The 14,036-nt window shown below is 47.1% G+C and overlaps 1 protein-coding gene across 10 annotated transcripts in view; it reads right to left on the bottom strand.

Annotated features, from left to right (window-relative positions):
* ANKRD6 (ankyrin repeat domain 6) overlaps positions 1–14,036 on the bottom strand; it is a 113,841-nt gene that overhangs the window by 54,874 nt on the left and 44,931 nt on the right. The window contains exon 1 of one of the 10 annotated variants that reach the window (XM_081941463.1): positions 3,329–3,480. The exons of the other annotated variants lie outside the window; for them this stretch is intronic. The gene's annotated coding sequence lies outside the window, so the exon portion shown is untranslated. Of the gene's footprint in view, positions 1–3,328; positions 3,481–14,036 lie in introns of those variants that run through there. 10 annotated transcript variants of the gene reach the window in all.

The following is a 14,036-nucleotide window of genomic DNA, read 5'->3' as shown; positions in this document are numbered from 1 at the left end:
CCATCAAGAAATAAAGAGAAAATTTAAATTTGTCTATCCAGCAAAATAGTAAAACTGTCTGACTTTGCCTCTCTTAAGCTGACTTGTTTTCTTGAAGTAAAAATGCTTGGGGGGAGTTCATTTTACTGTTGGAAGCTTAGGTCTGTTTATGTCTGCAAATTTTCTGCTAGTGATATTTGGTGGTTTGAACTAGGAAAAGTCCCAAACTACTTATTAACACATTCAAAAACTACATTCAGACATCCAGAAGCCAGCCTCGCCACTTTAAATCTTGCTGTTACCATAGTGCAGCGACGGCGAACCTTTTTTGGCTCGCATGCCATAAGTGGGGGGAGCGCAGGGGGGTTGTATGCGGGCGTGCCGTACCAGAATGCAATATGCGACCCCCCACTGTGCATGAGCACACTATAAGCGTGGCCCCCCATTTTTTGCATGCTTTTTTCACCCTCCCCAGGCTCCAGAGGCTTTGTAGGAGCCTGGGAAGGGCGAAAACAGCCTCCCCCGCCCACCCAGAAGCCCTCCGGAGGCTTCAGGGACCTTCAGAAGGCTTCCCTGAAGCCTCTGGAGCAGTCAAAATGACCCTCCGAGCAAACCGGAGGTGACTTCCGGTTTGCTCGGAAACTGTTTTTGAGCGCTCCGAAGGCTTCAGGGACCTTCAGGACACTTCCCTGAAGCCTCCGGAGCAGTCAAAATGAACCTCTGAGCAAACCGGAAGTCCGTTCGTGAATTTCTGGTTTGCCCGTAGGGCTGGTTTTTTGCACTCTAGAGGCTTCAGGGAAGCTCATGAAGCCTCCGGAGGGCCTCTGGGGGGGAGGGCTCTTTCCACCCTCCCCAGGCTCCTATAAAGCCTCTGAAGCCTGGGGAGGGCGAAAAATGGCTTTAAAAAAGGGTGAACTCAGCTGGCCAGCGTGCACATGCGCGTTGGCCAGCTGACAGGACAGCGCCTCGCGTGGCCTGACAAATGGCTCCGCGTGCCACAGGTTCGCCATCACTGCCATAGTGTGTCTTTAACAGACATACAGAACAGCTTCTTGTTGCATTGCTGCTTATACAACCTGCAACATATCAAGGGTCGTGATTGGTAACTTTCTCAAATGAATTTCCTGTCTTGATCAACATCATCCAGTACATCAAAACCTCTGGTTTCTATTTCCCATTATATCTTTAACTGGCAAACTTAATACAAAAACAAAAAGTTTGTGATTATTGGTCAACGAAAGGGCAGCAATGAAAGAATTTTTTTTTTTGTATCTCTTGGCTGCCATCTACTTGTTGTCTGAAACTGTGTGCCAAGAAAAACCAAAATACAGCCAGCAGATAAATTTACAGGAGTTGGCAAAAAGGGACTGGTATGAGAGCCATATCCTACCAATATTACATGAAAAAGAAAAAAGAAATAAGGTCTTAAGTAGTGGTGCGTCCTACCAGTTCAGATCAGTTCGGCCAAATCGGTAGTGGTTTGGCAGCCTGGGTTGCTGGAACCAGCAGTAACCCAGGCCTGCTACGCTCCCAAACCGGTTCTCCGTGCAGCGCCGTAAGCGTGGCCATCTTGTTTTTGAGTTCTGCGCATGCACAGAACAATTTTAATTGCAATGTGAGAGCGGCACGCGCAGTGTGCACTCGAGCAAGCCGGCAGTAGTGCTTGACGGAACCCGCCCCGGTCTTAAGGCTTTCAAAGCACAGAGACCCACCCTGCAGCATATGCACAAGATAAAGCCTTTTCAATTATATACTATATGCCAGAAATGGAATAATTAATTTCAGGGCTTCACAATCATTTTCAAAAGGGAAACAAAATGAAAAAGTGGCTGCAGAAGTGAGGATTCAAAAATGCCTTCACACACCTTTATTTCTCCTTGCCTGTTCACTGACTCTCTTACAAATTTACACATACTTACTTATTCATGTTCTCGTTTAAAAGTCTCACTATATCTAACCTAACTCTGGGCAGCTTTTATGATTGAAACATAAAAGGAATAATAAAAACTAGCATCCCAAAAACCCAACACCTTGTATCCTAAAAAGGCACTCCCCAATAAGTAAACTTCACAATCCCTGGGTTCTGTTGCATCCCGAGGACATGCTGCCGTTAAGCACGCACGCGAAAACTTCTCCCATTGGCTGAGCCATGACAGCTGAGATGGCGGGAATAATAAACCCGCACCATTGGCTAAGTCATTGACAGCTGCCATATATAAATAGCAGCCTGACAGAATGTTGTTGTTGTTGCCCAGTTCCAAAGTTGTTTGTTGTCTGTTAGCTGCTGCACTATTAAATAGAGTTAATGTGCCTCTGCCTCACCCAGGGTGGGTTACTGCTGGCATTACTGCCGGTTTGGTGCACAAAAAATTCTGCGCATGTGCAGAACCGAAAATTAAGATAGCACTGCTGCCGATAGAACTGGTTCAGGGGCATAGCAGGATGAGTCACTACCTACTCGGCCGAACCGGGGTGAACCGATAGGAACACACCTCTCGCCTCACCTCAGTTCTTACCCACCCTGGTTCTACCGAATAGAACAGGTTCCACCTCACCCTGGGGGGAAAACCAGCTTGTGAACCCCTTCTAGGAGAGAAGAGTGGGGGCCTACCAGATCTCAGGAGGGGAGGATGTTCCACAAGGCAGGGTCCGCCCCTGAGAAGACGTGCTTCTAGGTGCTCCTAGTTGATATTTAGAAGGGACCTGGAGTGTGTCCACCCTATCCAACCAAATGGAGTGAACCGGTACCCCCTGGAAGAGGTAGTCCCACAAAGAAGCTGATTCCATCTCATACAGGACGTTAAAGGTGATAACCTGCATCTTGAATTGCACCTGGAAAAGAGCTGGAAACCAGCAGAGCTCATGCAGCAATACATATATGTTGAGGGCAAAAGAAGAAGGGGACGACAGAGAATGAGGTAGCTGGATGGAGTCACTGAAGCAGCAGGCGTGAGCTTAAATGGACTCCAGAGGATGGTAGAGGACAGGAAGGCCTGGAGGAACGTTGTCCATGGGGTCACAATGGGTCGAACACGACTTCTCACCTAACAACAAATGGGAAACCATGGGGTGCCAAAACTTGCTTCATCTCCCTGACTCTCTGCACTTAAAGGACCTCCAGGTGCTTTATCTCACACAGATCACCAATTACCCCACTACTCCAGTTTAAAGGAAAGGAAGGAATTTTTTTTTGACCCTGCTGTCCCCTAACAAGCTTAGCAGAGAAGACAACATTTTAAGACAACAATCACCCTTCCTTCCAAAGAGTTGCTTATGGGAACACTATTGTAGCATGTAGCCAACTTTGCCTGATCTCAAAATAGCATGCAAGGTTGGATCTAATAAATACCTGAATGAGATTCACCTGTCAATCCCAAGATTGTGGGCTAGATTGGGAAGCTGGCAAACTATCTCAGAAAACTGTCGGGTCCTCGGTGCTTTCTGAGCTTTGTTGTCTTCTATCAGCATCTCAGAAAAAGCCAGTGATAAACCACTCTCGCACTGTTGCCAAGGGAACTATGCAGATGTGTCCATCAACCACGAAGGAGTATATATTCCATTCCAAAGAGGTTTTATGTGTAGCTGACAAAACAGATGAGAATTTCAGACTCCTAGCAATGAGGCAAAGCTGAAATCTATTTCTAAATAATGAATTCCAAGAACGGTGCTGGATGACTTATTCGCTGCTGCTCACAGCTGAAGAGTAACACCCCCCCCCCCAAAAAAAGACATCTCAAAACAAACAATGTTAGCCTGTTTCAGAGATAAATCAGCAACTGGCAGTATTTGGTATTTTTGAATAATGACTGCATACCATGGACATTTTATGTAACTGGATACTTTGGGCTTTTGGGCAGAAAAGCTTTTTAACTTCTCCTGCTTCCTGTGCATAAACCAGCTGGAAATGGAATAAGGGAATGTTTGGATTTCAACTCCTTTTACAAGTTAAATCAGGTGAACCCCAACCCCCAGTCTGTGGACAAGACCCGGGCCACAGCATGCCAGAAACCACACCCCCTCCCCGAAGAATTTATCTCCGTGAAACTGGTCCCTGGTGACCAAAAGGTTGGGGGCTACTGACTTAAGTCACAGTGATGGTCAGGTTTCCTGACTGGACAGCTATTAATTTGGGCCCCAACTGGTGGATTTCCCCGTTTCTATTCCCTTTTCACCCTGGCCTAGAAAGTAAGGTCTGGTCGCTGGTCTTTTAAGAACTGGTTAAAAAAGATAATTCTTCCAGCTGTCATTGGGACTAAAAGGGGAAACTCTTCTCTGGCCAAGCAGAGCTGTTATTGGCTTCTCCAATTAAAAGTAAAACTATGGCAAGCATTCCATTGCTCCTTTGTTGAACCTGTTTTTAAAAAGAAAACAGACCAGTGGTGGGATTCAAATTTTTTTATTACTGGTTCTGTGGGTGTGGCTTGGTGGGCATGGCTTGGTGGGCGTGGCTTGGTGGGCATGGCAGGGGAAGGATACTGTAAAATCTCCATTCCCTCCCAATCAGTTGGGACTCGGGAGGCAGAGGATAGATGGGGACGGGGCCAGTCAGAGGTGGTATTTACCAGTTCTCCGAACTAATCAAAATTTCCGCTACCGGTTCTCCAGAACCTGTCAGAACCTGCTGGATTTCACCTCTGAAACAGACCATGGTCCAAAGTGAGGCAGCTCTCGAAGGCAGAGATCGAGAAGAGAAGGCTCAATGGAGCACCCACCAACCAACTTGGTCAGAAAGATCTGTGAGGAAGATCTAAAAGGCAGAAAGCAAACTAGATTGACCATTGTCTTACCTGAAGGGTCGTTTTCAGGGCGCTGCAAAGGAGAGTCCAAGCAAGGGTTAAATATAGCCAATCTGCCCAGAACTGAATTGAAACTTTAAGCCTTGCCTCTGGTGCTGACTATCTTCAGATTTTTTTCAATGAGGGTGTGGAACTGTTGTGTGCTGAGAAGTTCAAGAATAAGTCAATGAACCATATCCAACTTAAGAACCAATCCAACTGGAACTGCAGAAGTCTGCCCGGAAAACATTGGAACTAGACCCCGGGGTGGGGTTGGACTCTCCTTCACAGCACCCTGAAAATGACCCTTCAGGTAAGACAATGGTCATTTTCCAGGGCGCTGCTCTGGAGAGTCCAAGCAAGGGACATACCCAAGCTAAATGTCACTAGAGCGGGAAGCAGTCGCGTTCAGGGTCTCTCTCCGCTGGTATGAATGCCCTGAAGAACTCGCCTCCCAAAAGCCCCTTCCGCCGAGGCAAACTTGTCCAACTTGTAATTCCAAACAAACAGAGATAGTGAAGTCCAAGTAGCTGCCCTGCAAATCTCCTTGATCGGCGCCTATGTCGCCCAGGCTGCCGTGGTGGCGGCACTCCTAGTAGAATGTGCTGTGATGTGGCTAGGTACAGGTTTAGATTGCAGAACATGAGCGAGGGTAATGCAGGCTCTCAACCACCGTCTGATAGTAGAGGAGGAAACCTTGAGGCCCTGGGAGGCCGGTTGGAAAGAAACGAAGAGCGATTTGGAACGATGAAACACAGCCGTGTGCATGACATATTTGTGGAGCATCCTACGGACATCGAGCATGTGCCAACACTTGGGTGCCTTGGATACGAACAAAAATCCGGGAGAATGATCTCCTGCGACCGGTGAAACCAGAAGTTGACCTTAGGGATGAATGTTGGGTCCAGCCTGAGGACCACCCTGTCCTGTTGTATCAAACACAAGTCCTCCAGAACCGATAGGGCTGCCGGCTCTGAGATAGGCTGCACAGAAGTGATGGTGATCAAAAAGGCGATCTTAAAGGTCAAATGTTTAAGACTGGCTGACTGAAGTGGTTCAAACGGAGGAATGATCAAGGTGCAGAGGACAACGTTGAGGCCCCATAAGGGGTATCTGTGGACCACCAGAGGCCTCAGATTGGTTGCGCCCCTTAGAAAGCTACAGATAGTAGGATGACACCCAAGGGAGGAGTGTTCATCAGGAGCAAGTATTGTGGAAATTGGGGCCACCTGACATCGTAGAGTGTTGGGCGCCAGGCCTTTGTCAAGTCCATCTTGCAAGAAGTCCAAGATGATGGGAATCGTGGCCGAAGTTGCTGAGACGTCATGAGAGGTGCACCAAGTGTCAAACGACCTCCAGGTGGCGTCATAGAACCGGGTCATGGAGGGCCGCCTGGACGCCTGGATGGTGTGGATGACTTTAGTAGAGAGACTGCCCCTGCTCAGGAGATCCGTCTCAAGTGCCAGACAGCCAGCTGTAGCCACTGGGGCTCTGGATGTTGAAGGGGCCCCTGGCTGAGAGAAATCTTGTGCGGAGGGATCCACCAAGGAGGGTCGATGGAGAGACTCACCAGATCGGCAAACCAGATTCTCCTGGGCCAGAACAGTGCCACAAGCAAGACCTCTGCTTCCTCTGACAGGATCTTCCGGATGACTCTGGGAAGGAGAGGCAATGTCGGGAACGCATACAACAGTCCCTGCATCCATGGGCAGTGCAAGGCATTGACTCCCTCAGCTTGCGGATCGTGAAACCTCGTGAAGAAACTGGGAAGGTGCATGTTGGCCGGGGTGGCAAACAGGTCGACCAGCGGACAGCCGAACCTCTGGGACAGGCGTTGGAATAGATGTGGATGTAGTCGCCACTCCGAGTGGTCGACCATGGCCCTGCTCGGTCAGTCTGCCTGGATGTTCCTTACTCCGGATATGTGCTCCGCCTGTATCGATTGGAGATGTTTCTTCGCCCACCGACCCAGGGCATCGGCTTCTGTTATTAGGGATCTGGAGCGAGTGCCCCCTTGGCGGTTGATGTGCGCCTTTGTCGCTACATTGTCTGTTAGCACTCTCACATGATGTCCCTGTACGTTGAGGCGGAAATGGATGAGGGCCAATCTGACTGCTCTCAGCTCCAGCCAATTGATGCTGTGAGAGGCTTCGGCTGAAGACCACCTGCCCTGCGCAAGTTGATTGCAGAGGTGGGCTCCCCAGCCGTAAAGGTTGGCATCCATCGTGATGGTGAGATGGGCTGGCTCCAGGGCTGGAGACAGCCACCATTTGAGAGATCGACATACCTTCGGGGAGACCAGCACCAACCTCGTCAAGCTGCTCTCACTGGCCCTCTGGTAGGGCAGCAGGAGCCACTGCAAGGGACGAGAATGGAGTCTTGATCACGGAATGATGGACAGGCACAATATCATCTTCCCCAGGAGTTGCGACCACTGCACGACCTTGGCGTGAGGGGACTGCTGCACCTGTAGGACCCCTTCTTTGAGGCTCGCTACCCGCTCCGGGGACAGGAAGACCTGGCAGGTGATGGTGTCGATGATGGCGCCCAAATGTTACAACTTGGTCGTTGGTTGAAGATGACTTTTCTCCAAATTTACGGAGAAGCCGTGGTCCTGAAGGACCTTCAGGTGTACCTCAGGTCTTGAATCGTCTGCTGTGGCGATGACGACTGGATGAGGACGTCGTCTAGGTAACAATGGAGCCGTGCTGGATGAAATCTGAGGAAGGCTGCCACTGCTGCAAGGAACATCCTGGGGGCCAATGACAGGCCGAACGGCAAGGCCTGGTACTGGTAGTGGCGGTCGGCATAAACAAACCTCAGGAACGTGCAGTGAGCTTTGCGAATGGGGATGTGGAACTAGGCCTCTTTGAGATCTATGGAGGTTAAGATGTCTCCTGGCCTGATGCATCCCAGGATGGACTGCAGGGACTGCATCTTGAATCTCCGGTAAGTTATGTGATAATTTAATCTTTTTAGATCTAGGTTTCCCCTCCACCCCCCTGGAGCCTTTGGGGACTAGGAACAGAATGGAGTAAAACCTGTTCCTTCCTGACCTGGTGGAACCGGTTCTATGGCTCTGATGTCCCTGAGATGCTTGATCTCCTGTTCCATGAGAGCCCTTTTGATGGGACACGAGAGAGTGGGACAACGGATGAAGTGTTGGGGGGAGGGGAGATAAATTCTAAGGTCAGACCCAAGTGGATTGTCTGTAGGACCCATTGGTCCGACGTGATCTGCTCCCATTGGGCGTGGAACAACTGCAGGGGCCCTCCTATAGGAGCTGTTCAGTGCTGGTCACTTATATCTTTTAAAAGGTCGGAAACGCCTGGAGAAATTCTGCTGGCGACCTCTGTCGTGAAATGGTTGACGGTCCTGGGACCTGTCAGCCTGCTGTGAGTATGGCCGATGGAAAGAAGCAGAGCTGGTGGAAGGCTCTGTGTTCCGAAAGGGCTGCCTCCTGTAAGAGTTGGCGCACTTCCAGTCAGATTTCTTGGTGACTGATGGCATTACCTTCTTTTTGTCCTTGTTTTCTACAAGGACCGGGTCCAGGACCTCCCTGAAAAGCTTGTCCCCTTTAAAGGGGGCAGAAACAAGCTTCCACTTGGAACGCATATCAGTTCCAGTGTCTGAGCCACAAGAGGCGACGGGTAGTGACATTGGACGCCAAGGCCCTGGATGCAAACTTGGCAGCGCTCAGGGTGGCGTCAGCTGTATACTCAGTGGCCGCCATAATCTTATTGACATCCTGCCTTAGTTTGTTATCTCCAGCCAGCAGCTTGGTGAGCAACTGTCTCAACCAGAGAAGGGCAGCCATAGAAAGGAAGGACGCAGAGGCGGACGTTTTAATCACCCAAGCAGCTGACTGATGCACTTTATGGCAGGCGTTCTCTGTTTTCTTGTCCTCTGCCTTGAGTCCCTCCAGTAAATCAGGGGGGAGTACAGAGGATGAGGTAAGAACTGCCACAAGAGGATCAATGGGAGGTAATTTAATCAAGTCTTCCAGACTGGCATCTACCGTGTACAACTTCTTATCGTTGCTACTGGGAGTTGCAAGAGTGGCCGGTTGCGCCCATTGCTTTTGAACCACATTCAGAAAAAGCTTGAGAACTGGCACTATCTCTTGGGCTGACACAGGCTCCTCAAAGAGGTCCCCAGATAGGTCATCTGGATCGTTAGTTGCCTGATCAAGATGGTTTTGAAGTTGGCAAGCTTAAATAAACCCGAAAAGACAGGCTTTTTGGAGGCAACACTTTCGTCCCCTGAAAACTCAAGCTCCGGCCTACATAGGATGTCCTCCTCCTCCCAGTCAGAATCCTTGCTGGCCAGAGAGAAATGTGGAGACTGAGAATGCTGGGTCAAAGACTCCTCTCTAGGGGTATCTTGGGGCTAGAGATGTCGGGTCTTGTGCGAGCGCTTGCTCTGCTGCAGCATGCCCGCCTCTATGCCCTGGGATATAGCCCTGTTAATGACCTCTTGCATCTCTGCTGAAAGCTTAGGGTCCTTGGTCCTCGACAGGTCAAACCCCTGAAATGGGTCAGGCCGGTTGCTGAGGCGCCAAGAGGCCCACGGGAACTGGTCCTTCCTCTAGGTGTGAAGGACAGGAAAAGAGATCGGCCTGGTCAGCCAATGATGGACCTGTAGAAGCTGCCATGGCAAGGGAAGCAGTGGGAGAGAACTCCTGGCCCTCCTCATCACTATCAGAGACAGGCTGCCCCTGATCTGGTTGAACCCCGTGGGGAGCTCCACTGGAGACACCAACTGGGAGGTTTGGGCCAGCTGCTGAGCCTTGGAAAAGTGCTTCTCTAAGGCCTTCTGGCGATGGATGGCATCCCTATCCGGGCCTGATCCCTGTTTGGGTCCTGGCCTAGAATAGGGTTTGCTGCCTCTGATGGCTTCCCGGGCAGCCTTGCCAGCTTGCCTGGAGAAAGTTCTGGAAGAGGGCCCAAGGACAAAGAGCCTCCACGCGGCGACCTGCAACGAGTCAGGCAACCAGGCAGCTGTGGCAATGTGCTCAGAAAGCGAAACGCTAAACAAAATGGTGGCCGGAATTTCCAGTTTCCCAAAATGGACGCCGCACCATTCATGCAGCCCAAAATGGCCACCAGAACTAGATAGGAGCCCTGAAGAACCGTGCCGAATGCCAGCTTCTGCAAAGTTCGGACGGCAGCAACGGAATCTTCAGAGGGGGTCCCTACTGCCGCAGAGGTGCTGCGACAGCGCTGGTGTCGGCACTCCGACCCACGCGCCTCCCACGAGTCCAAGCAATCTGTAGAATTGAAGAGAAACTCAAAAGCGCTTCCACTGGGCTAGCTGAATTGAAAAAAAACTGAAGATAGTCAGCACCAGAGGTGTGGCTTAAAGTTTCAATTCAGTTCTGGGCAGATTGGCTGTATTGAACCCTTGCTTGGACTCTCCAGAGCAGCGCCCTGGAAAATGCCTTGCTTGGGCCAGCATAGGGAGAGAAAAAAAACTATGTTTGCTGCAGAGCGAGAAAGCTCAGGTGGAGGCTGCCTTCCCATAGGATAGAGATGAGTTGAGGGCACCACCACCATCTGTTCTTGCCCTTCCAAAACAGGTGCTGGCCTGTTCGCTCACATTGTGCAAAGGAGGAAGTATACAATCAGTCTTTTCTGTACTCATTAGGCTACAACCACTCAGGCATTGCTAAAAGCTGGATGGACGTTCATGGCAAATGTTCAGATAGCTCTTATTTAACACCCTCACCTGAGACCAGCAATCATTAAGCAAAGCAGTTACTAAGGGAGACCGTGAGTGTGCTTAGGATCTTATTTCAGCTTTCCTTTGCTTTACGGACTTGTGAAGATCATAAATGTGATGATTAGTCACAAAGTTACTTTTTCATCACCACCATAACTGCAGATGGTCACTATACAAGACAGTCACTAAACAAGGACTGCCTGAAATGAAATACAACATCTATGATGATCAACAGAGTTAAATGAGCTACAACTATATGAATGAATGAAAGAATGAATGAATGAAACATTTCCCCAAAGGTCTGTGTTAGCATTTCCCAATAAAAGCATATTCACACATAAACCTAAGATACAATGCACCTAACCATGATTTAGTGACTAAGCCTCAGCTGCCTGACTTTACACAACATACACTAAGTTTGCAAATATAAGCTAAGTTTTGCAAACCACAATGGTTGGGCACATACCACACACTGTTCCACAATTCTCAAGCATCCGCATTTACAGTAGCTGGTTCAACCTGGCTGAAGTTTTCCAGTCATTCAATGCTGGTTATGAATTATTACATGCTAGATCAACAATGCACTATAGACAGCAACTTGCCCTCTGACAATAATAAATCTTCAATAATATTATCTTAACTCATCTGCTTTTATCATATGCTAGCATCAAACTTTCTGGAATAAAATAACCAGTGCTGCCAAGAAAATTAATATATTTTAGAACTATTTGTTGCTTAATTTTCCAATGTCAAGGATTTTATTTCATTTTATTTTTTACAAAAGAACATTATGTTTCTCCAGTTAGATGAAGCTATGCAGCTTCATCTAGCCAATGTAGTAATTAAATGGTGTACCTTTGAAAGCAGATACACTGGTGTGCCCAAATTATTTACTTCATCTGCAAAACAGGTTTTAAATTAATCAATTCATAAAATGTTTCTGGAAAAAAAAAGCTTGTTATTATAAACAAAAGGAAATGACATTTACAACTAAACCAGGTGTGTCCAATGGGCTCCATTGCTGCTCTGGACAGCTAGCGATGCTGCCCCATAAGATCCTAAACTTTTAACATTATTATGGGATTTTTAGCAATAGGTACTATTTATATATTTTACATGCAGCCCAAATTTTTTATGAGAAGCAACACTGATTATTCCCTTCACAGTGACAAGACTCAGATGAGATGTGTTTGTAAGGTTTTGTGTAACGTTAATAAAGAAGACGGTTGGCATTTGCAGAGGGGCCCTGGAGGAAATGGGTTATCCGGATTCTTTCCACTCAGGTTTCAGACTGTGGTACAGTACAGAGGTGGCATTGATTGCATTTGTAGATAAGCTTTAGTGGGACTAGAATGGGACAATGCATCCATCCTGCCTTCCTTGATCTTTCTGTGGCTTTCACTGTGATCAATCATGATGTCCTTCTGAACCAGCTCTCAAGGTTAATACTGTTTGTCAAATGTTTAAAAAAGAGACTGCGTTGTGATGTCCCATTTCTGCACATTTAAACTAGACTTGGCAGTGGGAAAAGCATTCCAGCAGAAGGCGATGGCAATCCACTTCCATACAGTTGCCAAGGTATTTGTAGGGATGTGTTCATGAACTCACCAAGCTAAATGCAAAGAATTTTACTTTAATAAAGACTTCTTGACTGCCTACATTTTGGGTGAGCTTCCACACATTTCTCAAAACACTCAAATTTTGGAAATGTGAGATGGAGACGACTTCTTTTGCTAAACAAATCTGGTCAGGGGTGGGCTTCAAAAATTTCAGCAGCGGGTTCTCTGCCCGGTTGCTGGGTGGGCGTGGCCATGGTGGGCATGGCAAGGGAGTGGGGGTGTTTTCGCCTTCCCCAGGCTCCGGGGGCTTTCCTTGAGCCTCTGGGAGGGCAAAAATTGCATCCCCCAGGCTCTGGAGGCCAAAAACAGGCCCATTTCTGGCCTTCTGGAACTTTCCGTTTTTCCCCTTCCCCGAGCCTCCGCACAGGCCCTGCACTTACCTCGTATCCAAAATGGGTTGCATGGAGACCCCTGGAAGGGGTGGAGTGGGAGGGGAGGGGAGGGGGCAGTCAGGGGTGGGATTTGGAGGTACCAGCTCTCCCCACAGCTCTTTATATTTGGAAATATCTTTCCAGTTTTCTCTTTTCATAACATCTGTGCTTATTGGGGGGACTTTTGTCATAGACATGAGGAAAATAATGGAGCAAGTGAGGGTACCAGTCAGCCATTGCCCTTGGATTCCTGCCAACTTCTCCCCAGGCTGCTTAGCATAAGAAAGAGAGAAACAAGAAAAAAAAAGATCAACACATCAGAAAATCCTTACGTTTGTCAGCCCAGAAAGTTCACATTTCTGCCTTTACTACAGAGACCTGTAATTCCTGCTTTGACAGATAAATAACATGCACCAGTAGATGCCTACTAACCTTTCCAGGGCTGATATCCAATATAAAGCTGTCTTGGGTTCAACAAAAGGCTTGGGCATTTTGTTACATAATTTCCATTGCAAAGAAGTGGGGTTAATATTAAATGTACATGTCTGCTTTAGCAACAGTTACGTAAGTGAAATTGACCAACAATTGTTGCAGAAAGTAAATACAGTAGAGATTTTTTTTTATTTTGGGACTTCCAATGAAAGGGAGGATACGAGATATTTTAACATGCAGAATATTAACATTAGACGTGCATCATGCTAGTATCAACATAAGAAATAACATTTTTAACTGGAAGCCAACAAACTACAATTAATTGGAATTAATGTTGATTCAATCAATCAAATATCCAATTAAAATGGTTACTCCGCATCTAGAAGATAGAAGAAGTCAAGTAGTCTAGCCACATTCTTTCGGTCCTATAATGAAGATTACACACTTCAAAAATAAACATTCATGCTATATATGAGAAATAGAAATATTCTCCACTGTATTTAGTTAAGCTTGCTGTCAAGTAATTGAAGGAAAATTGCCAGCTGAAAGGATTAAATAAACGATTTGATTCTTTTTGGTTTTTTAACATTCATAATACAATAATATTATGTAATATTATTACATAATCCATGAGTTGAATCCTTAAGTTCTACACAAAAACCCATGTGGTCATTTTTTGCGATCTTCTGACAAGCAAAGTAAATGGGGAATCCAGATTCACTTAACAACCGTGTTGACTAACTTAACAAATGCAATGATTCACTTCACAGCTTCTGGCAAGAAAAGTCGTAAAATGGGGAAAACTCACAACAAATGTTTCACTTAGCAACATAAATTTTGGGCTCAATTGTGATCATAATTTGAGTTCTACCTGCATTACATATGTAGATATACCTGTAATTACAAATTAGAATGACTTATGTTTATGATAAAGGAAGAAAAAGTGAAGTCAAAAGTTACTTTATTTTAGGCATGTTAATCCATGACACCTGGCAAGAAGAACTTAATTATTAAATTATTTTTGAAGATTTTAGAGTGTGTTCAAGTAAGCTTTTTCCATCAAATCAAGACTGAGTAGTTCTTTAATCCTAGTATCTGGTTTTCTTCTCACATGCACACTGAAGGTTCAAGTTCTTATT

This window comes from Natrix helvetica (assembly GCF_964273705.1).
Source record: "Natrix helvetica genome assembly, chromosome: 2".
Lineage (NCBI taxonomy): Eukaryota > Metazoa > Chordata > Lepidosauria > Squamata > Natricidae > Natrix > Natrix helvetica.
Note: the sequence above shows the minus strand (reverse complement) of the source record. Positions and strands in the feature narration are given on the sequence as shown.